The following is a 24,751-nucleotide window of genomic DNA, read 5'->3' on the forward strand; positions in this document are numbered from 1 at the left end:
TAAGAGTAGTCACACTAGGAAAAAGAAAACAACATTTTCTGGGTTTTAAAACATTTATTTAGTTAAAATGCCATCTGTGAACATGTTGGCTGAATTACTTTTTAAACATAAAATGCAATTTTAACACTTAACAACAAACAGGTAACAGTTAGCACTTAATTAAAGGAATAGTTCACCCAAAAATTAAAATTAGCACATGATTTACTCACCCTCAAGTCATCCTAGGTGTATATGACATTCTTCTTTCAGACGAATACAATCAGAGTTCTATTAAAAAATGTCCTGGCTCTTCCAAGCTTTATAACGACAGTGAAATGCTGTTTCTTTTTTGAAGTCCATAAAAGTGCAAACGAAATCCCATTCAAAGTCTGCAAGGTTTCGCAGAAGTGAGGACACCTGTAGGCTTACAGTGGTGTTCTTGTTTTGCACAACTTGGCCAGTTTTCTTTGAAGTTACTTGTCCTTTCTTTGTTTTTGATCCACGTTCAGGATTGATGTCAAGAAAGCGTCTAAAAGGCAGAAAAAAACAACAATTAAATAATATAGCTGCGAGCAGCGATTACGGGCCCAAGCCGGTGGCACCGCAACCCCGGTGCCTTTAGTTACCTAAAGGCACCGGGGTGGCGGTGCCGCCGGCTTTGGCCCTTCATCGCTGCTCGCAGCTATATTTATATATATATACATACACACACACACACATATACATATATATATATATATATATATATACATACACACACACACATACATATATATATATATATATATATATATATATATATATATATATATATATATATATATATAGTATAATTCTTAAATTGAAAAAAATAAAATAAAATGGGTTTAGTTGTGATATTTGTATACTTTTATATAGAAATAAATGGTGTATAATTACATTTTTAGAAGATGAGGCTTATAGCGTTTCCTTTTTGTACATTACTTTAATCCCTCACTATATCAAAACTGTTTGAAATATTTAATATCCGTTCACAATTTAGCATCTTTAATGTATTTTCATCGTGTTGAAAAAGTTTGGTGTGAAAAAAATAAACCAGTTAGGAGGAGTAGCTAAAAACTCATAGTCTGAAATATCTAAAAAATCCACATTCAGACCTAAATATCTGACTTCCTTTTGCTCTGAGCTAATGACTGTAAATTAGAAAGTTGTCCGGCTCGGTGAGACCAATATATATACTGATTTTTGTAACTGTAGTTAAAACTAACCCCCCCACTTTTGTCAAAAGCATGTTGAAAGTGACACACTTCCTGCTGCCAGTTGGTGGCGCTATAAATTTGACAATAGTTACATCCATCTGATCGGTCTCTTACCACGAACACACTGCTAAAGTTTCATCAAGATCAGTTAATGTATGCAGAAGTTATAACACTTCGTCTTTCTCTTTTCTCGCCATAAATTTGTTTCCTCGCCACGGCCAAACTGTTAGAGATATCAAAAATCCGTCCGCAATTTAGCATCCTCAATGTCTTGACTTCATGCTGACTGATTTTGGAGGTGATTGAATGAATTCTCTAGGAGGAGTACATCACATTCCACAGCAAGCGTTTTCCAAACAACCCATAATAGCCGACTTCCTGTTGGGCTGGCGTGAAACTTGACAGAGGGAAAGTTGTTCGGCCCCATGAAATCTATATGTGTACCGAGTTTCATATTAATTCATGCAAGCGTGTTTGATATATGGACCAAGTTTTCAGACCCTGTTCAAGAGGGCGCTGTTGAGCCCCCCTGCCACGCCCGTTTCTGAAACTTTTCACATGTCTACTGGCTAATAAGTGTTGTGTCTGTCGAGTTTCATCCAATTTCAAGCATGTTAAGAGTCTCAAACGCATCCGAAAATAATATTAAAATTTGATGCGTTGCCACGGCAACAGTATCTAAGATATCAATAATCCTTTCACAGGTCTACATCTGCCGTGTGTTTACATTATACACATAAAGTTTGAAGCAAATCGGGTAAAATTAAGAGGGTGATTTCAAAGCATTTTGAAAGTGACACACTTCCTGCTGCCAGTTGGTGGCGCTATAACTTTGACTCACAATAGTCACATCCATGTGATCGGCCTCTTACAACAAACACACTGCGAAAGTTTCATCAAGATCAGTTAATGTATGCAGAAGTTATAACACACTTCCTGTGTCCCATTATTCGCCATAAATTCGTTTCCTCGCCACGGCCAAACCGTTCGAGATATCAAAAATCCGTTCGCAAGAATTCATCCTCAATGTCTTGACTTTATTCTCACCGAGTTTGGTGGCGATCGGATGAAATCCCTAGGAGGAGTATTTCACATTCCATTGTATGCGTTTTCCAAACAACGTATAATAACCGACTTCCTGTTGGTCTTTTGTAAAACTTAGAGCACGAAAGTTGTTCGGCCCGATGAGATCTATATGTGTACTGAGTTTCATATTATTACATGCAAGCGTGTTTGATTTATGGACCAAGTTTTCGGACCCCATTCCAGGGGGCGCTGTCGAGCCCCCCTGCCACGCCCCGGTACCAGCTTCAGCCCGGCCCTGATGGCCGCAGGTTCTGACGTGTGTGCAAAATTTCAAGAGTTTTTGAGCATGTTAAGGGCCCCAAAAGTGGCAAAAAGGCAAAAAAAAAAAATAATGAAGAAAAAGAAAAAGAAAAAAAATAATCCTTACGGAAACAATAGGGCCTTCGCCCTTTCAGGGCTTGGGCCCTAATAATAATAATCCTACCGAAAACAATAGGGCCTTCGCCCTTTCAGGGCTTGGGCCCTAATTATTAACTGAGTGTATATATTTTGACAAAGAGAGACAGCACAAAAGCTGTCTAAAACTGAACAACATGAAAAAAAAAAAAAAATGCAATGTTGGATGTTGTGATCAATAACTGATATTTTTTCTGCCCTGGTAAAATACATCAACTCAATGTGTCTGTTTACATACACACTGTCAACTAACTAAACTTTTGGAAGTGGGGTTGCCAGATTTAAAGTTTTATTCTACAACTTTTGTCTACTCATCACCCAGCTCATTAACAATATCATCCCCTCATCTGGTGCCATCAGAGTATCAGTGGAAAGGCAGTCTTTAGACTCTCCGTTTATATAGAGCACACACTGCCAGAATCCAGCCCAAACCTATGTGACAGAAATAATTTAACTTAATTGCAAGCCTTGCAATGTTTATTGCATATATGACAACATGATTTACCAGACTAAAATGCATGTTTGCACCCAAACATTTAAATTCTGTCATTATTACTCACCCTCAAGACTTTTGTTCATCTTCGGGACACAAATGAAGATATTTTTGATGAAATCTGATAGTTTTGTCCTTCCATTGATATCAATATCATTGCAACTGTCAAAGCCCAGAAAAGTGGTAAAAACATTGGTAAATATATAGCTACAGTGGTTCAACCTAAATATTATGAAGCAGGGTTTCTGCACATTTTTTAAAGTCAAATGTAAGGCTTTTTAAGACCTTTTTAAGACCCGAAGAAATCAAAATTAATACCATGCATTAGGGGTGTGCAATATTGACAAAATATGTCTCGATCGATATTTTCAAAGTTTTCTTGATAATAATTAGATAACATTTTACTGATTGTGTTTCTGTGCTTGGTGCCATGGCTTGTTTAGGCCTGTTGACAGCTGACTGACAAAGATATTCATATTTTTCATATTCTATGCAGTGGTCAGTTTAGAGCAGTGACAGAAATTAACATTTTTTATTAAGGGGTAATATTTGCCACCTTAAATTGATTTCAAGGGGCATTTTCAGCTATATATGGACATTTGTAGATGTTTCAACAAGATATCTTTCACATCTACTGCAGTCAGATTCACCCGTGTTCACTCTGAAGGAATCACTTACATGGCTGGGCACTTGTATGACACATCAAGGATGTTAAGAGGCTAAAAGCAGGTTTAAAACTTGCCCCATTGAAGTCAACAGGGTGCAAATTTTAAAAAGAGGATAACACGGTGTAGGCAACACCGATTTTTGTCGTTGTTCTCTGTATTGACAGCACTCCAAATTTACAAAAAAAATGAGCTCAATGTTAAAATTGACCGGAGTTCTCCTTTAAGGTTGCACTAGTTACATGGATTATTTAAACAATGTTTTTACTAGCTTTCTGGGCCTTAAAAGTTGCAAAGACGTTGCTGTCTATGGGTGGTTCAGAAACCTCTCAGATTTCATCAAAAATATCTTCATTTGTGTTCTAAAGATGAACGAAGGTCTTACAGGTTTGGAACGACATGAGGGTGAGTAATTAATGACAGAATTCACTAATCCTTCAACTGAAAACAACTTGCACTGACATATCTTAAAATATATGACTGCCACTGTTTTATCTCAAGATGCACACCAGTAATGTTTTTTTTTTTAATGATACATTATTATAAAAGCTGCTTAAATACCCTAATTTTATTAAGGCCTAGACCTGGCTTAAGCTAAGCCCTGTATGGAAACCAGGGCCATATTGTTCATACCAGTAGTCAACATAATAAATACTGTCAAGTCAAGGTTAGTGACACAATTCAGTCTAATATATATATATATATATATATATATATATATATATGAATGGCAAATATGCCAATGACTAACCTCTGAACAAATTCAAGGTGCTGCCTCTTCCTGGTACTGCAAGCTGAACTCATAGGAGGCGGCAAACAGCGCTGCCAGGCCAGTGATGAAGAGGCTGTGATCCTTCACACACACCTTGACCTTCCAAACTTAATATCCAGCACTGGTTGCTTAGAGATTGACCTGTAATGGAATTAAAAAAAAAAAAAAAAATATATATATATATTAATAATTAAAATAACTACTGTGGGTTCCACTGTGGTTCGATGTAGTTGTCTATTCATAGTTCTATGAATTAAATTTTTCAACTAAAAATTAAAATTGGTTAGAATGCTAAAATGCACTGGCATATAATTTTGTTTGTTTTAAGCATCAACTCACTTAATTTTGACTTATTCTTTCAGAAAACAAGACAATTTTTACGTGTCTATTAAATGCTTCTTCATGTAAGAATTGTAGATATCTGGACTGGAAACAAAATAAAAACACCAATTAAGAAAAACATATTTTGCAGTGGGGTGAGTAAATGATGGCTTTTCATTTTAGGTTTCATCTACCCCTTTAATGTTTACGTTACATACCAGGAAATAAGTCGTGGACTTTCTGGCAAATGTAGATTGCTGGACTTCAGCGATGCAAATTCCTGAAACAATTTTTAAAAAGGACAGCACAACCTTGATCAACAGAACCAAAACATAAACATATTACAAATTAATGAGATTTGCTGAATAATCTCTACTTATCTGCTTGAAGGATAACACCGTCTAACTTCTTTGAATTAGGGAGTAGTTGTAGGACCATGGGATGGCAATCAGGAATAGGCCTACTACATTTGAAAACAGCATTAGGAACATGGATTTTCATGTGCTAGCAAAATTCTGACAAAGATTCAAAAGCACGATCACAGAACTGACAGAATTTGACAGCATTTTTTTTTTTTTACCACATAGACTATAACACTACTTAAAAGCACTTACATTAACAATGGCCATCAGATTACAAAGCCTAACTGTGCGTTCACACCGCTGTTGTGCCGAATTTTGACTCCTGCCAAATTATTACCCCCCTCGTTGAAGTCAGTACCTGATTGCCTAATCCTAACCCCACCCCTAATTCTAACCCCTCCCCCACAACTAATCCTAAACCTACCAATACTAGGGGGGTAATAATTTGGCAGGAGTCAAAATTCGGCACGACACCGCCGCCGACTTGAGCTTCCAAAGTTACCGGAAGTCATTCATTTTCAATGGAAGCTGGCTTCTCTCAGCTGCAAGGAGCGACAAATTCATCGGCGTCGCGTTTTGGGCGTTTTGAGCGTCAATCTGAAAGTTGAGAGAAGCTCAACTTTATGGTAATGAGCTATGACGCGGTTCAGCGGCAAGCAGCGGCAAAACGCCAGCAACCAATCGGAATAGACGTCCTTCGCGCTGGCTGATTCCGGAGAAACATACGATGTAAACTTTCGTTCCTACCAAAACATTAGTTCCGAGAAAAAAATATTAATTGCAGAGTTTAACCATCATAGAGTGAAAGTGTATCATTTGCATGTGTTTTAAAGTCCTGTCAGCTTGACAGGGCATAAGAACGAGCAGAGAGAGAGAGCCCCGGCCGCGCGCGCGCTTACTCACCCGAGCGCTGTCTTGAATGCAGCTCTCTCTCTCCCTCGCGCATATTAATCAAAATCAATTGATACGATGGTGTCGAAAAAAAACTCTCCAGGGATGAAATGTTTTCTGTGCTGACAAATCTTGCGCGATATCCTAAATTGCCGAATGCATTGCTTGTTTTTTCTGTTTATATTTCATGGTGTGACACTTCTCTTCTCCCATGATCGAACACAGAATGCTCGTGCACAGCTCGTGTACAGCGTTAGCGCACTGTATTTTGTTCTGTAAACTCAAGTATTTCATCATAGAGATTGTATTGTGTTATATTTTACCTTTATTCGTCAGTAATTTACCAAATAAGCTTTATTCATATTAGTGTTGTCATGGTACCAAAATTTCAGTATTCGGTACCAATACCAGTGAAAATCCACGGTTCTCGGTACCAAATCTTAATTTAGATTAAATTTACATAATTATATTAAAGTGTATATCACAGTTACAAAGATGGAAACTGTAGTATTAAAAACACTTTACAATAAGATTCCATTTATTAGATAACATTAGATAAAATGGCCTAACAATAAACAATACTGTCGCAATTATTCTCCTTTAGGGGTTAATTTAAAAATACATTTTTAAAATCAAAAGTTAACATTATTTCTGTTAACATTATTTAATGCACAATGAATGAAGTGAACAAACATGACCAATCAAGTGTTTGTATTAAATAACATTCACAAACATTAATTAATGTTGTAAAAATATATTGTTCACTCAATGTGTTATGTTAGATAACGCATTAAGTGATGTTAATGAATGGTATCTTATTGTAGCGTTACCAAACTATACAGGAGATAAAACGTGTTTTATTTGAATTGACTGTACTTTTATTTAATCCAAAACTGCATTCATATTTAATTTTAAAAGGGCTTTTTAAACCTGCTAGGAGTTATCCAGCCAAGAATAAGACTATAACTGCTTTTCTGACAGACTGATATTAATGACAGCTTTTTATTTCTCATCTCCATAAATATATCTAGTTGTAAAACTAATGCAAGTGCTAGAAATCAATTAATTCTCTGCTAATACTTCCTCGTCATCATGGAGAGCGCAGTTCGCACCGCTTTCTCCTTTCCACAAGCACTTGTTCTCCCGTGGCGTCTGTCATTAGCCGCTTTCCGACCAAGTAGTTATAGGAACTTAGTTCTAGGAACTGTCCACTTCTAAACAGTTCTAGGAACTACTCTCCCTCAAACTCGGTTTTGCTGTTTGCGTTCGCACTGGCCAAGTGGCCATAGGAACTGATAGGAGGGGTAAGGGAGTGACACAAGCACAGTGACTTTTATTTTGACGGCGCGACGGACCTTTATTTTGGCGGCGCTGAGAACGCCAGAGCAAACAATGCTCGCATTCTCTGTGTTTATTAGTTAGCGATCTGTCTAACAGTACTGTTTAATATCTTATTAGATAGAACTGTTATAGAAAGTAGACATTATATGAAAAAGGTTATTAGCCTATGCCGTGTGGTTGATGTCCAGTGTTGCTAGCTGAGCAGAAATACATAATCATGTTTGACTTGGTCCCCTCAGTTGCGTTGGATTTTCTCTTCAGCATAAAGGTTTAGAGACCCATCTATCACTGTTTTCCATGTTTGTATAGTTAGTTTCTGGAGTAAATATATAGGCTATAATCTGTGTGTTTACATTCTAGCTGTTTTAAAAATGGCGGGTGCTGGTGTTCCGCGTGCGTTCGGTCAATCAACGTACACTAACGTCACGGATAGTTCCTATAGTGCTGGTTTAGACCCTACTCTGAAGTAGGACCTAAATTAGTTCCTACAAATGGAGTTCCTAGAACTAAAATCGTTCCTAGTTCCTGCGGTGCGAACACGCCGACATCCGGGTACTTTAGCCAATAGTTCTAGGAACTGTGAAAAGGTTCCTCCGGTCGGAAAGCGGCTATTGCTATGCATCCATGAACATAGGCGCGCATGGAAAAACGAGCGCGCCGCTTCTATTATGAGCACGCTTGCCGCGCGCCATTTGAAATATTTTCGTGCCGGTCATGCGTCCACGAAGACAGATCAACCCACCTACTCATTTAGTGGACTACGAGCTTGGTGAGCCATTGCCACATCGACAGCCACTCCCAGACTTCAGCCATAGCAGAGTCCAGTCACCAAGTATGGTAGGACGGACCCAATCGACTTCTCCTATCAGTCAAGAGTTAGATTATGATAAGTGGACATTGAGAGATGAATGGCAAAGTGAAAGATCCGATGGGCGAGGAGAAGAGGAAGTAGAGCTTACAGCCATGCTGCAGGTGATGAAACGCGAGAACGCCGACTTGCGGCAACAAACCAGCCAGCTTCCAGAGATTATTTCAGCATTACAGGAGATGCGACAACAGAATGCCATGTTACATCAGGAACTTCAAAGTCTTAAGGCAGAAAGGGGAGCCCCCTCCAGGCCAGTGACTTTACCAGTGCTATCTCCAGGTCCCTTTTCTCCAGTGGTGAGCCCTGAGACTCCACAACGGTTCCGTACTACTCCAGCCCCACGGACAAACCCACCAACTCCACCTACGGCCATGAGAGAACTGTGCCCAGCTAAAATGGATGAGCATCCTGGATTAGCTGAGGATTTCAGAAACATAGACATTTCCTCCTCAATACATGATAGAGTACCACCACAAGTGCGTTACAGTGACCCACCTCAATCCAGGTACTCTCGTTCCTCCCAACACATTCCAGCTTATCAGTCAGAGTTTGAGACCCCAGCATATGAGCGTATGCCACCTCCGCAACCAGGCTACAGACAAGCGTATTATCAGCCTCCATCAATGCAGGAGAAAATGTACAGAGGCCCTTCTCCAACCATTCCCTTCCTAACATCCCCTGATCCTAGAGAGTTTTCCAGACTGAGAATAGCATTGGAGAACATTTTGCCTGAGGATGCAACAGAGCGATTCAAGTATCAGATCCTCACTGACCATCTTAAGTTGGAAGAAGCCCTACTTGTGGCAGACTCATACAGTAACTCAAGCTTTCCTTTCACAAACACCATGAGAGCCCTCAATAAAATGTATGGCCAGCCCCATCAGCTAGCCTTACAACGCATTGCAGAACTAATGGATGGACCAAACATTCGCAGTGGAGATGTGAAAACTTTTCGCATGTTCGGTCTCCAAGTGCGTTCCTTGGTCAGTATGTCGGAACAGCTGGGTCAGAAAGGCAACGTCGAGTTGGAGTGCGGATCACATGTGTCCAGACTGATGAGCAAACTGCCACATGATCTCAGGTCCGGTTTCAAGAGGTACACACATCCTCTTCATGTCACTATCCCCACATTATTGGACTTTATGGACTGGCTTGAGTACGAGCTACAAGTTCAGGATGACCACACTGACTATACCAGTCAGTCTAGAGTTTCGACAGTGCCGAGGAGGGAGCTGAGGAGAGACTCTAGGCAGCCCCGCAAACCCACTACTATCCTCCTTGGTACAGAGAAACCAAAGGCCAGCTCAGCATCACCAGTTTATCCACCCAAACCAACTGCTGCTAAGAGAGAAGGGGTGAATGTTTACTGTCTATACTGCGACAACAACAGACATTTCCTGAATGGCTGCGAGAACTTTAAGTTACTCAACAAAGAGCAGAAGGTGAATTGGATTAAAGGCCAAAATAGATGCTGGCGCTGTGGGCGTGGTCATCATGCTGCCAATTGCACACTGAAAGCCCTCTGTCCATCTTGTAACAGAAAGCACTTGCTGGCCTTACATGATGTAAATGACCAGAGCAGAGCCACAGAAGAATCGGTTCCAGCCAGTGCAGTATTGTATGTGGATCGTCCAACCTGTGACAATAAAATTCTTCTGAAGGTGGCTAAAGTTCTGCTCCGAAATGGCAACAAATCAATGGAGGCATATGCAATTCTCGATGATGGGTCAGAGCGAACCATCATCTTACATGAAGCTGTGCAGAAGTTGAATCTGAAGGGACATCCAGAGGACTTGGTTCTCCGTACAGTCAGGCAAGATACACAGACCATTAATGGGGCGGCTGTGACCTTCACTGTGTCTTCAGTGGCTAACCCTCGTAAGGCTTTCAGGATACGGAGCGCATTTACAGCCAGCAGCCTGGGTTTAGCAGAGCACACGCATCCCGTCAAGGTACTCCAGAAGAAGTACAAGCACCTTGCAGGCCTGCCACTACAGCACCTTCACAAAGTGAAACCAGTAGTTCTTATTGGTTCTGACTGCCCTCATCTCATCACACCCATAGAACCAGTCAGACTGGGTCCACCTGGTGGCCCTGCTGCTGTGAGAACACGCCTAGGATGGACACTACAGGGCCCAGCACAAGAACTAACCGGCAGTCTTTCCCCACAGCAATGTCTTTTCACTAGCTTACAGCCCAGTAACGACCTTTATGTGAATGTGGAGAAACTGTGGAAAATGGACATTCTTCCATATCGAAATGAAAAGGTACTGACAAGGTCTAGACAAGACCAAGAGTCCATCCAACTTCTCCAGGACAAAACCGTGAGAGTGGATGTTAAAAGAATCCACCCCTCTTCTACGTGCCAAAGGTATGCCATGTCTACATGCACCCAAAGAAGCTGTCCTGCCACAATTAAGGGGAATAGAAAATCGTCTGAACAAGAATCCCGAACAAGCAGCGGCCTACCAAGAGGAGATAGTCAGGTTACAGCAAGCTGGCTACATCACGAAACTCACTCCTAAGCAGTTGGACTGTTCCAAAGAGAGTTGGTACATTCCACATCATTTGGTGGAGCATAATGGGAAGAAAAGGGTTGTCTTCAACTGTTCGTTTGTTTACCAAGGCCACAACCTGAACAAGTACTTACTCCCTGGTCCACCACTCAGTCCTTCTCTCCTGTCAGTTCTTCTGCGATTCCGAGAACATTCCATCGCCATTAGTAGTGACATTTGTGGGATGTTCCACCAGGTACGCCTTTTGCCGGAGGACAAAACACTACTGAGATTCATTTGGAGAAATCTTCAAAGAGACAAGGCACCAGACGTGTATGAATGGCAAGTACTTCCATTCGGAACAACGTGCAGTCCTTGCTGCGCAACATACGCGTTACAGAAGCACGTTCTGGATCACAGTGAGTCTGAAGACACACAGTTCTCAGTTGAGAAATCATTTTATGTTGACAACTGCCTTCAGAGCTTCACCTCAAGTGAGAGAGCGAAAGGTCTTTTAGACAGACTCCGCAGCCTCTTAAGTTCCGGAGGCTTTGACCTGAGACAGTGGGCGAGCAATGATCCATCAGTCATCAGCCACCTGCCAGCTGATGCTCGATCTCAAAGTAGCATCCAGTGGCTCAGCGAAGGTCATCAAGATGCACAAGAGTCAACTCTTGGGTTACACTGGAATTGCTCATCAGACACTCTCTCCTATAAGCAGCGGCAGACAGACCACCCACTTCCAACTATGCGGAGCATATACCATATCCTCGCTAGACAGTATGACCCCATAGGTTATATTGTGCCATTCACAACACGGGCCAAGGTGATCGTACAGCAGTTATGGGACAAGAAAAGAGAGTGGGATGATCCCCGTCTGCCTGAGAACCTGTTGAATTTGTGGAAAGCATGGGAGAGTGAGCTGGATGGTTTACAGCACATTGTTTTGCCGAGGTCTTACTGCAGTAAAGAACTGGATCAGCCTACCAGCATGAGGCAGATCCACATTTTCTGTGACGCTTCAGAGCGAGCCTACGGTTCTGTGGCCTACTTACGAACTGAAAATCCTGAAGGTAGTGTGGAAGTTTCCTTTGTAACAGGTAGATCTCGGGTAGCACCGAAAAAGCAGCAAACCATTCCACGGCTGGAGTTATGTGCAGCACTCACAGGTGCACAACTCGCAAAAGTTCTGAAGACGGAGCTAACTTTGCCCATCCATAGTGTTACTCTGTGGTCTGACTCCACAACTGTCCTTACCTGGCTGCTGTCACAATCATGTCGTTTTAAAGTTTTCGTAGGCACTAGAGTGGCAGAAATCCAAGAACTCACAGAGTCTGATAACTGGAGATACGTGCCATCAAAGGAGAACCCCGCAGATGACATCACAAAGGGAAAACTGCTCTGTGACATAGGCCAGGAAAGCAGATGGAATAAGGGGCCAAAATTCCTCAGACAGACAATTGACCATTGGCCAGAGATGCCACCACTTACGACCATTGATCAGGACAGTGAACTGAGAAAGCCGATTTTCATTGGTCTGTTAATCTCCACTCCACCTCCTCCCGATCCACAGAAATACCATACGCTTTCAGAGATACTGAAGGCTTACATCCAGTATGTCAACGGGGTGGCCACTGATATCCCAACAGCAGATGACCACAAAGAGGCAGAACTTGCAGTACTTCGTCAGAGCCAAACTGACTCATTTCCAGATGAACTGTTCTTCCTAAGAGCAGGTAAATCCAAAAAATAGTTGCTTGCTGTGCTTAGCTTCAGAATTTGATGAGGACACCCAAATCATACGTGTTGGCGGTCGTCTCCGTCAAATCAGCCAGCTAGAGGAAGATACGATACATCCTATTGTCCTCGACTCCTCTCATCCGACTACCAAACTGATAATTAAGGACTATGATGATCGACTACATCACCCAGGACCAGATAGGGTGTTTGCTGAACTTCGGAGGAAATACTGGGTGATACGGGGACGGGCTGCAGTCAGAAACCACCAACGACAATGTTCAGAATGTCAGAGATGGCGGGGACAACCACATCCACCAAGAATGGCGGACCTCCCATCTGCTAGATTGAGGATCCATCAACCTGCCTTCTACTCAACAGGTGTGGATTGCTTTGGACCTTACACTATAAAGGTGTCCGCAGGAATGAAAAAAGATGGGGAATCATCTTCAAATGCATGACTTCTCGTGCAGTCAGCATTGACATACTCACCAGCATCAACACAGATTCCTTCTTGATGGCTTTACGACGATTCATCTCCAGACGTGGTAAACCCTTTGAGCTTCTGTCAGACCAAGGCACCAACTTTAAAGGAGGAGAAAGGGAACTGAAATTCATCGCCCTTCATCCTGAGCTTCAAGCCCAACTCGCCAGCCAACAAATAAGATTCATCTTTAATCCACCCAGTTCACCCCATTTCGGTGGATGTTGGGAGAGAGAAATCCGTTCTTTAAAGGCTGCACTTCACGTCACCATTGGGAGCCAGACAGTTACAGAAGAAGTGCTGAGAACTGTCTTCATAGAAATAGAAGGAATTCTCAACTCCAAACCCATTGGCTACACCTCTTCGGACATCGTGGATCCAGATCCAGTAACTCCTAACATCTTGTTGATGGGGAGGCGAGATGCCTCATTACCGCAAGTGGTATACCAAGACTCTGAACTCCTGAGCTGAAAGAGATGGAGACATAGCAAGCTCTTGGCTGACCACTTTTGGAAGCACTTTATTCGGCACTACCTACCCAACCTCCAGATTAGACAGAAATGGAAGACTGAAGAAGCTGACCTGCAGGTCGGGGACACAGTCATGATTGTGGACCAACATCTGCCCGCGCTCTTTGGCCAGTTGGGAGAATTGTTCAGGTCTTTCCTGGGTTGGACAAGAGAGTCAGATCTGCGGAAATACAAGTTAACGGCAAAACCTACACCCGACCTGTAGCCAAGATTATTTGTCTGCCCTCTCTTCCCGACTAGCTTTAAATTTAATGTAGCAAAGACACTTAAAGATGGCAAATTCACAGCTTTGGCACATGGACTCTCCCAGTCATCCCTGCCATTTAGTGAGAAATGAACTATTCCAAAACTTTCCACCGGAGTTCGTGAAGTGACGGAGAAGAAAGTTGACGGATGATAACGGGAAAAGGAGATCGGCTGAATATTGTATATAGTTTGTAGAGTGGAGTATAGTGTATTAGCCCAAATCGGAGGAGTTTTATAGATTGTGCGTGTGCGTGCATCACACAGTAAGTAATCACATAATTACTGAACAGTCTCAACGAACGCTAATCCGCCTCTATCCATGTTTACATCTAATGTTGTTTACTTAATTATATTCGGCTGCTGTGACATTACTGCCACTCCATGTAAATTTATGCCACTCGTTGTCAGTATTAGTTATATTTATTCCTTATAAACTGCAATGCACGTTGTATCTCAGGTCGCGCACATGCGCTCATAGTTGTTTACATCTCGGTTTGACGGCACATGCAGCAGTAGCCATGCTCGCATGCACAGCTCGTGCACAGCTCGTGTACAGCGTTAGCGCACTGTATTTTGTTCTGTAAACTCAAGTATTTCATCATAGAGATTGTATTGTGTTATATTTTACCTTTAGTCGTCAGTAATTTACCAAATAAGCTTTATTCATATTGTTCTTGTGTTTTATGTTTATATCCATATTCATATCTGTATTTTGTATTCACAGAACCACACATCTATGCACCTTTAATAAAACAACGATTTGGAATATAACCTGAGTGAGACATTGTTCTGACCGGACAACCTGTAGCCTTCAGCCAAACCTGAACTAGCAATTAGAGTGAATACTCACAAGATTTTTCAGTGATAAAGCAGTTGAGTTCGAGTAAAAAAAAAAAAAAAAAATCACTTTTACAGTGCTTGCATTACAATCTGAATTTACTCAATTTAAAAAATAATAGTTTAATGCTGTTGTGAAATCACAAATACTGTCAAAAAACATCACATACTTAATCTCTGCATAAGCTGCAGGTTACCTTTAACTGTAGATGTGCGCCATTTCACCAGATTTGGAACCTTAAAGTCCAACTGAAATCAAAATTGACCCTATTTACTTTGTTAGCGCATATTACTAGTCTTATGGTGAAAAATTTATCCGTGCAAGTTAATACACAGAAAAAATTGTTTGCCGTCGTAATCTTTAATCAAAGACTGAAAAGTTACTTTCAGTCTGGAATGGCATTCCTTCTCTGATGATGTAGGTTTGACGGCTTGGGTTGGGAAACGCTTAACCACTCACCTCAAACCGTTAGTCTGCTATGAGCAGAGATGGAGTGGAGGAGCGCTAGAGTAAAACCCTGCCCTCTGTTCAATATTCCGTTTCACTGGGAAATACGTCACAACACTGGAGAAAAGTCGTTTGCAACTTCCGGTTCACGCGAACTTTAATAATTTATAAACCAATGGCAACAGAGGAGAATGCATCAGTGAAAATGGTCAAATAGAAAACCATAAATCTTACATTTGGGACAAATAAATTGCTTTTCAGGCATTCCAGGAACTGTTACGGTACCTGATAGTTTTATGCGCAAAAAAAAAAAAAAACTCAATTATTTGATAGACATTAAAGGGGGTGGTGAAATGCTCATTTTCACTCAATCTCCTTTTAATCTTGAGTACCTATAGAGTAGTATTGCATCCTTCATCTCTCCAAAAAGTCTTTAGTTTTATTATATTTATAAAAGAAAGATAGCCTGTACCGAATCTTTCCGGAAAAAACCGAGCGTCTGGAGGCGGGCCGTGTGGGCGAAGCCAAAGCTGTGCTTACCCGCCGAGCTAACAACAACACTAGACATTTGAAGCTTTGAACTTGAAGTTTTACTCACCGCATGCGACCGCGAACCTTTATCATTGTGACTGCTCCATCCTTAAGCATTAGACGATTTACAAATCCGTCGATCTGGGCTTTGTTTATAAAACAATCATCGTCGAAATGCAGGGAACAAACTGTCTTGCACAAAAACAAACAGTCTCTGAAAAAACAAACTCCATCCACGGGTCCCTTAGCGCTGGGTTCTTTAGGAATCTGTGCAGGGTTGTCTTGCCCTGGCAACCAAAAACCCACTTCTTTGGTGACATTGACTTCCAAAAGTCGAGCAGAGCGCTTTGATGGGCGTACTGCTTTCGCTCTCTTCTCTCTCTGTCTGGCCTACGAGTGCGCGCGCGCCCGCGGAGAAGTGCCCTTAGGACCCATATAAGGAAATTCCGCCCCATCTTACGTCACACAGACCCATACTCGAAAAAAACTTTCCGAAACTTGTGACAAACCGGAAGGACAATTTTTGGCACAGAAATACTCCTTCAAACGTACAATTTAGTTTTTGAAACTTTGTCCATGTTTAGCATGGGAATCCAACTCTTTAAAGCTACACTGTGTAACTTTTTTAGTTGATTCTTAGCAAAAAACACTTAGTTCTTTCAAAAATATATGTGCTCATTAATGTATATTTACTTCTTTCAAGTAATAAAGTATTCTCTTAAATTTATTATCTGCCATTGAAAGTACATATGGGTGAGGGGTTCGAATGCCGGTCGCCATGTTGCCCCTCCATCTTGAAACTACATTAGCCAAAGAGGGACATACCTGTAAATTCAAGCTTCGCCTTTTGCGTTTTTCACTCAGTGACACCGTGACGAATGCGAGGGGGAGATTACTCGCGAGCTCGCGAGTGCCGGCAGATTTGAAAGATAGTGTGGTGTGTGTGTGTACTCACATTTGAACGTCAACGCGACAGACAAATCAGCAAGACCATAGTCAATATTGGAGTAACTTTTCCCAGATGGAAAGAGCTCATGAGGAGAAAAGATTTTAAAACGGACGCCGAGGTTGCCTGCTTTCTTCTCGACAGGTAATTCAGCCTGTTGTAATTCATTTGTGTAAATTCGAAGTTTTATAACTTTGCTTGTCTAAACATAGCATGGTTGTGCATAACGCCAGAACGACCTCTAGTATAACTTCATCCTCGCGTCAATGGTGAAAAAGTATTGTTTACCTTGTAACATAAATCTGTGCTGCGACGGATCACAGGTGATGAATAGTTTTAAAGGCGCAATTTTTTAAGCTATATATAAAAAAAAAGGACACTGTAAATTTCAGTTATTTTTAATTGCTTTTACTTTGTACACATTGTAACGTTAACCTAATCTGATTATGCTGGGATAGCCGATTCCAAGGGTGACGTTTACCTCCTGACATCTGTCCTGTAGTTTTATTCATTTTAGACGTATTGTTTATTATTGTCATGGACGAAGTCGATAACTGGAAGCCATGTTAATCTTGGAATAATACGGCCACCGTAGGAGTTAAAACGCCCTCGGAATTGAGAGGAACAGAAACTAATATTCACTGGGTAGTCATATACAATTTCACCACTAGATGGGGGTAAAAATCACACAGTGTAGCTTTAACAGTGTAAAAAACTCAGTATGCATGAAATAGCATTTCACCCCCCCTTTAAGGAAATCAGTCAAAATTAGCGACAGACAGTAAAAAAAAAAAACATTCACACAAAAGTCGCATGCTTGATTACTCACCTTATTATTATTATTCCAAAAACGTAACGAAGCTCCAGATGAAAATGTAGGCAGTCTGTCAAAGTCTTTCCACATCTGCAAAATTGGCGCCGAAAATGAAATACGCACAGAATCTATTGCGCATGCTCCCACAAGTGTCGCTTCTTCTTCTTTGTTTTGGGGGGCGGTACGAAGATGGCGGGTTGAGCAGTCGTGTTTTCTGAAGCTCGTCATAGTGGTTCCCAAAAGTAGTCTTGAAGTGATTAATTCCAACTGACTTGTTGCGCGATGACTTCTAAAAAACTGATTAAACCTGCCAAACTTAAATTAGACCCCAAGGGGAAAGAGTTGTCGCCGATTGGTGATAAGAAAGGTGAGGCCAGAGAACTGGAGCACGAATACGCCATGGAGGTCTCTGTTAACAGTAAAAGAGAACGTGGAGAGGGCTCTCTCCCTGCAACCCCAAGTAAAAATCCGGCGGAAAAAAGGGTTAAATCAACAGCTGACGGAGAGAAGGCGGAAATCTCAAATGAAACCATTCTGGAGGCAATTTTGAAACTGGAAAAGAGAGTGGAGGAGAAGCTGGCGGATTTAAGCGAGCAATCTAAGCAAAGCAGCGCCATGATTGCAAGCTTAACGAAAGCGATTCATTTCAACACAGAAGAGGTGAACGAGTGCAAGAAAAGAGTCAAGGACTTGGAGATACAAAATGAGCTTCTTCGCAAGGATAACTCTGATCTCAAGGAGAGGGTGAGAGAACAGGAAAGATATAGAATGAGATGGTGTCTGCGTATCAAAGGCATTGAAGAAAAGAAAGACGAAGATATCAGATCACATGTCATTCAGATTCTAAACAAGTTTGCACCTGAGATGGAGGCAAAAATGGAAGAGGCGGTGGACATTGTCCATAGGCTGGGTAGAAAGATGGACAATAAAAACCGAAATGTCATTGTGCTGTTCACTCAAAGGCGGGTGAAGGATGAAATCTGGCGTCGAAGCAAAAATTCTCCTATCTGCAAGGCTGAGGGTGTTCGTTTCGCGGAGATGCTTCCTCGAGAGGATTTGGAAGACAGACGAAAGCTGTGGCCTCAAATTGATCAAGCGAGGAGGGCAGGAAAACTTGCTTTTTTTCGCGGTCCATATGGCTTCATTGAAGGACGACGAATCGACGTTGGCGGGTGAATAGATACAGTTATAAATGTAAGTCAGACAGTTGGATACTTTTCAATGGGACACTATTAGAGCTCTTGTTTAAAGTCGCGGTTCATATAGTGACTGAGTGAGCTAACAAGTCGTGGTTGTTTGATCTTTTTTCTTCTATTTTAGCGTATGATTAAGGACAAATTTATTTTTGGTTCTTTGAACGTTAGGGGCTTAAAAGACAGTGTAAAGAGAAAAGCAATTTTTCTATTTTGTAAAGGGCAGAATGCTCATTGTATGTTTCTTCAAGAGACTCATTCTTCAGACTCAGATGCATCTTTCTGGTCTAATCAGTGGGGAGAGAAGATTTTTTTCAGTCACGGTTCTAATCGTTCGGGAGGAGTGGCAATATGCTTCAACAAATGTCCGGGGAAAGTCATCGTTCATAAAGCTGATGGAAGTGGTCACTGGTTGATGGTGGTACTAAAAATTGATGATATTTTTTTTATTCTAATTAATATTTATGGCTTTAACAATACAGCTCAAAACCAGAAATTAATAGAAGATATTTCTAACTTGATCTTAGAAACTAAAGCAAGGTACCCATCTGATAATATTTTAGTAGGAGGGGATTGGAATATGGTTCCTGACGAATGGACCGATAGATGGCCTCCCAGACTTAACAAGGGGCGGATTAATGTTAGTGTTGATTTTTTGAGGACAGAAAATTATTTGAGTGATGTGTGGCGATATTTAAATCCTGAGGTTGAATGTTTTTCATGGTTTAAACCAAATGGGGAAAGCAAATCTAGAATTGATTATTGGATGGTCAGTGACAATATTCTAAAATATGTTTCAAAGTCTCAATTTCTAAAGCTCCATTAACGGATCATTGTTTTATTGATCTCGTTTTAGAACCCTCAACTAAGCAAACTAGAAACAAAAGTTATTGGAAGTTTAATGCCTTTCTCTTACAAAATGAAGAATTTTGCAATAAAATTAGGGAACTAATTAGAGATATAGAGATAAATAATTCTTTTGTTGGTAATATAAGTAAATGGGAATATCTAAAATTTAAAATTCGAGAATTTTACATTGTTTTTTCTAAGAAACTAATAAAAGAAAAAAGAGAATATGAAAATAAGTTAATTTGTGAAATAAGTCAGTGTTGTAACAAATCTCTTTTAAATAATCATGATAAGGTTATGGAGCTTCAAAGTAAACTAGATAATTTGTATCTTGAGAGGGCACAGGGTGCATATATAAGATCGCGCGCTAAATGGATTGAAGAAGGTGAAAATAACTCTTCATATTTCAGCAATTTAGAAAAAAATAGACAGCAAAGGAACTCTGTTAGTTGTTTAATGATTCAAGGTGAGGAATGTAGAGATTCTAAACTAATTGAAAAAGAAGTGTTTCAGTTTTATTCTAAATTATACTCCTCAGATTTCTCCTCTTATGAGTCAGATCTTTTTTTTGCTCAAATTCAGAACAATATTCCTTGTATTGAGGACTCTTTCAAAGTTTTATGCGATTCAGATCTTAAAATAGAAGAATTGGATTCAGTTGTTGAGAGGATGCCTTTAAACAAATCCCCAGGGACAGATGGGCTCACTAATAATTTTTTTTAATTTTTTTGGGGAGATTTGAGAAATTTATTATTCTGTGCCTTAAAAGAAGGAATTGAAAAAAAAGAGTTGATTGAAAGTATGAAGCAAGGTTTAATTACATTGATCCCAAAAGCTGGTAAAGATAAAAGAGTATTAGACAATTTGAGGCCTATCACTTTGCTTAACATTGATTATAAAATTTTCTCTGGCGCTATCGCTGCTAGGCTGAAAAAGGGTATTGCTTCAATAATTAGTGAGACACAATCGGGGTTTTTGGGGGGTAGATCCATTCATAATAATATTAGATTGGTTTTAGATTTACTTGATTATAGCGAAATTGTTCAAGAATGTGGGTTTCTTATTTTTTTAGATTTTTACAAAGCATTTGATGCTGTTGAGCATCCTTTTGTTTTGAAAACTTTACAGCATTTTGGTTTTGGAGTAAAATTTATAAACTTAATTGAAATGTTATATAATGGAATCAATAGCTCTGTAGCTCTAGGGCATGGAACCTGCTCAAGATTTCCAATTAAAAGGGGGATTCGTCAGGGCTGTGGTAGCTCTCCATTATTATTTATAATGGTTGCAGAACTATTATCTATATTGATTAAAAATAATGGTATTAGAGGTTTAACAGTATTGGATAGAGAAATAATTATAAGTCAGTTTGCTGACGACACAACATTGTTTCTAAAAGATGAACATCAAATTCCATTAGCTTTACATTCTATTGACCAGTTTTTTAAAGCCTCTGGGTTACATTTAAACCTAAGCAAATGTGTAATGTTAACATTGCATGAGTCTCCTCTGCTGTCATTATTTAATATACAAATTAAAAAGGAAGTGAAATATTTGGGGATTACTATTTCGAAAGATAAAGATGTTATAAAGAATAAAAATGTGTTGAATAACATAGATAAATGTAAGTCCATTCTTAATAGATGGCTGCAGAGAGATCTTAGCATCTTTGGAAGGGTTCTTTTGTCTAAAATGGATAGTTTGTCCAGGCTCATCTATCCAGCCTTCTCCTTGCCCATATCGTCACGAATTATTAAAGGGTTAGTTCACCCAAAAATGAAAATTCTGACAGTAATTACTCACCCTCATGTTGTTCCAACCATGTAAGTCTTTCGTTCATCTTCGGAACACAAATTAAGATATTTTTGATGAAATCTGACAGAATTTTGACTCCTCCATAGGCTTCCAGTGTGACCGAAACTCACCGGCCCAGAATAGTTATTAAAACATCGTTAAAATAGTCCAAGTAACTACAGTGGCACTACATTAAGTTTATCATGCGACGACAATACTTTTTGTGCGGAAAAACAACAAAAATAACGACTTTATCCAACTATTAGTGTTCCTCAATGTGGGCCTCTGACGAGAGTTCACGGGAGCGCCAGGACGCATGCGCGAGAACTGAGCTTAAATACTCCCAAGGAGTGAGCAGTCAGTAACAAGTAGTAGTAGAAGAAGAACGCCGTAAGCTCAGTTCTCGCGCATGCGTCCTGGCGCTCCCGATTTTTGTTGTTTTTCCGCACAAAAAGTATTGTCGTCGCATGATAAACTTAATGTAGTGCCACTGTAGTTACTTGGACTATTTTAACGATGTTTTAATAACTATTCTGGGCCGGTGAGTTTCGGTCACACTGGAAGCCTATGGAGGAGTCAAAATTCTGTCAGATTTCATCAAAAATATCTTAATTTGTGTTCCGAAGATGAACGAAAGACTTACATGGTTGGAACAACATGAGGGTGAGTAATTACTGACAGAATTTTCATTTTTGGGTGAACTAACCCTTTAAATTAATAAATAAGATGAATTTTAAATTTATTTGGAGGAATAGATGTCAGTATATAAGAAAGGATGACATGATTAAAAAATATGAAGATGGTGGTGTGAATGCGATTGATTTTGACATTATGAATGGTGTTTTGAAATTAAAATGGTTAAAATCCTTTATTCAAAATAGCCACTCCTTTTGGTTTATTGTTCCTACTGCTATCTTTAACAAATTGGGGGGAATACAATTTTTATTACGTTGTGACTTTGAGTGTACCTCGTTACCAGTTAAACTTTCAGCCTTCCATCAGCAAGTGATGCTCTACTGGAAATTACTGTTCAAACATAACTTCACGCCTCACAACACTCCAGTTTGGAATTGTAGATATATAAAGTTTGGCAGAAAAGCTGTATTTATTGAGGAATGGAAATCTAAAGGGATTTGGGCTATTGCCCATTTCTTGGATGATAAGGGAAATTTGTTACTGCATAGAGAGTTTTGTGAGAAATACCAATTACAGTGTAACGTAAATGTTTTTAATAGAATGATCAGAGCCATACCAATCCCTTTAAGATTAATGGTTAAAGAAGACATGTTGTACTCCAAAATCTCCCCAGAACTGAGACAGCTCTCCTTAGAAGGTCATGATTTCTGTGATAAAAAATGCACAAATAGAGTTATCAGAAGTTTTATTTTACAAGCGTATTACCCAAACCCAATTAGACGCGATTATGTGCTTAGAGATTTTGATTTGGTTGAAAAAAAAAAAATTAGGTTAAATTATTTATCTTTTCCCCTTCCTCCTAAAGTTAAGGAAGTGAACTTCAAAATTTTAAACGAGATTTATCCTACTAATGAATTTTTAAGATTGAAATTTAATTTTGAGGTGAATAATTGTGTTTTTTGTGAAACAAATATTGAAAATTTAGAGCATGTCTTCTTTTTGTGTGATATGGTGCTACCCTTTTGGAGAGAGGTACAGAACTGGTTAAGAGTTAGGAGGGTTGAAATCCCACCTCTTACGGTGAAATTGATTAGGTTTGGTGTTTGTATGAATAACAAAGAGTGTGAGCTAATTATTAATTTTCTTTTATGTTTCGGAAAATTTTTCATTCACAAATGTAGATGGTTTAAATCCAAACCCAACTTTAATCAATGGCTGAATGAGATTAAACTCTTGTGTAAATCAGTCAAATTTGTTAAAAATCAGAAAGCCCTTAAATTGTTATCTCTTTTGAATAAGTTTAAATTAATTTAAAAGCCCCTTTTTATTTTTAAAATTTTCATGTATATTATTTTGTTTATTGTAAGTTTTTTTTTTTTTTTTTTTTCTCGTTCTTGTAATATGCTCAACCTAAGGTGAAATAACTGCTGTGGTATTCAGTGAATTGTAATGTACCTTGTTTGTTTGTGTTAATGCTTAATAAAAAAAAAAAAAAAAATCTTCTTCTTTGTTTTTAATGCACATTAGGCATGCTTTTATTCACTGCTGCCTCTCACTGGTTTAGTAACGTCATTGCATCCTTTGCTTATTTCAAGTAAGCGTCACAGCGTAACTTATTTTCACCCTGCAATTGACTGCAACTCAACAAAACCTAGTAAGAAGTATGTATTTTATATTACTGAGTAAAGTTTACTAAGTGTATGTGAGTCAGGAAAGCTATTGGATTTTACAGTGGGTTTCGGGAAAAATACAACATTTTGAACAATAAGCTGAGAAATACGCATTTTTATCAAAGAAGTGCATTTTCAAACAGAATGCATTCAGATATCAATTCCTTCATAAATAAAAGCTGCAAAAATAAACAAATATTTCAAATAAATATAAAATAAATAAAATGTAGGCATTGTAATGTGCTTTTGAGAGGTACACTGCGTAACATTTCCCAAAATGTAGGGGGACACCACAATCCTTACGCAACCACTTACGCGCACAAACCCTGCATCTTCTGGTTGGGTGTTGCTTTTTCTGAGTTTGGAACTTTCTGAGATTGGAACAAGTGCATGGATTGCAAAATTGACATTCAGCCTTTTGCTAGGGTCAGTGTTGTATGGTGGGTGCTCTAGGAGTCTTATTTTTATTTTTATTTAGGATTTTATTACACTCTGAATGAAATGGGAGAGTGTTACAATTACCATGTGGGTTTTTCGCTTTGTAAATGACAAAAACGTTGAACAAACTGATCTCAAACAGAAATATGACAAATTTCTTTGTCCACTTGTGTGACTTCCTGACAAATGGGTAGTACACAATGTTTTGGTCTAATTTGTCATCTCCATTCATTGCATTATTGTATTCAATGATGCATGCTGGTTTTTGCTTTGCAACTTTTTCTTGGTGGTGTTACGTGACTGAAAGTAGCTTTTGTGTTGTTTCATATTGTTTGGAGCAAACTGTGTGGGCATGTGTAGGGCATGGGCTCTCTCTCCCTCTCCCCCTGTCGCTCCACACTCGTTTGAGTGTAGCAGGTGCAGCTGTTTTCATGGGCGGGGCTGAAATGACTCTACATGTGGATCTAGGCTACGTTTACACGTGGCCGGTTATTTTCATAAACGGACATTTCACCATCTCCGTTTTCAGAAAAGTGTTAGTTTACACAAACTCGTGTATATGCCGCCAAGAGCATGCCAAACCTGTAGGTGGCAGTGTAACGAGAAGCTCAAGCCCATGTTAGCCAATCAGAATCCCGAAAATATAGGTCGCACCTTTGACGCAGTGCAAGTTATGTCGCATACTGTGACG

General features: G+C 39.7%; 1 long non-coding RNA gene across 1 annotated transcript; it reads right to left on the reverse strand.

Moving 5' to 3' along the window:
* Positions 1-355: 355 nt before the first annotated feature.
* LOC307146799 lies at positions 356-21,668 on the reverse strand. The gene is made up of 5 exons (XR_013819156.1): positions 21,326-21,668; positions 5,169-5,413; positions 4,969-5,055; positions 4,609-4,770; positions 356-508 (listed from the first exon to the last, which is right to left on the reverse strand). It is a non-coding gene; the product is annotated as an uncharacterized lncRNA (long non-coding RNA).
* Between the last annotated feature and the right edge of the window lie 3,083 nt (positions 21,669-24,751).

This window comes from Squalius cephalus, assembly GCF_949319135.1.
Source record: "Squalius cephalus genome assembly, chromosome: 19".
In the NCBI taxonomy this organism is placed as follows: domain Eukaryota; kingdom Metazoa; phylum Chordata; class Actinopteri; order Cypriniformes; family Leuciscidae; genus Squalius; species Squalius cephalus.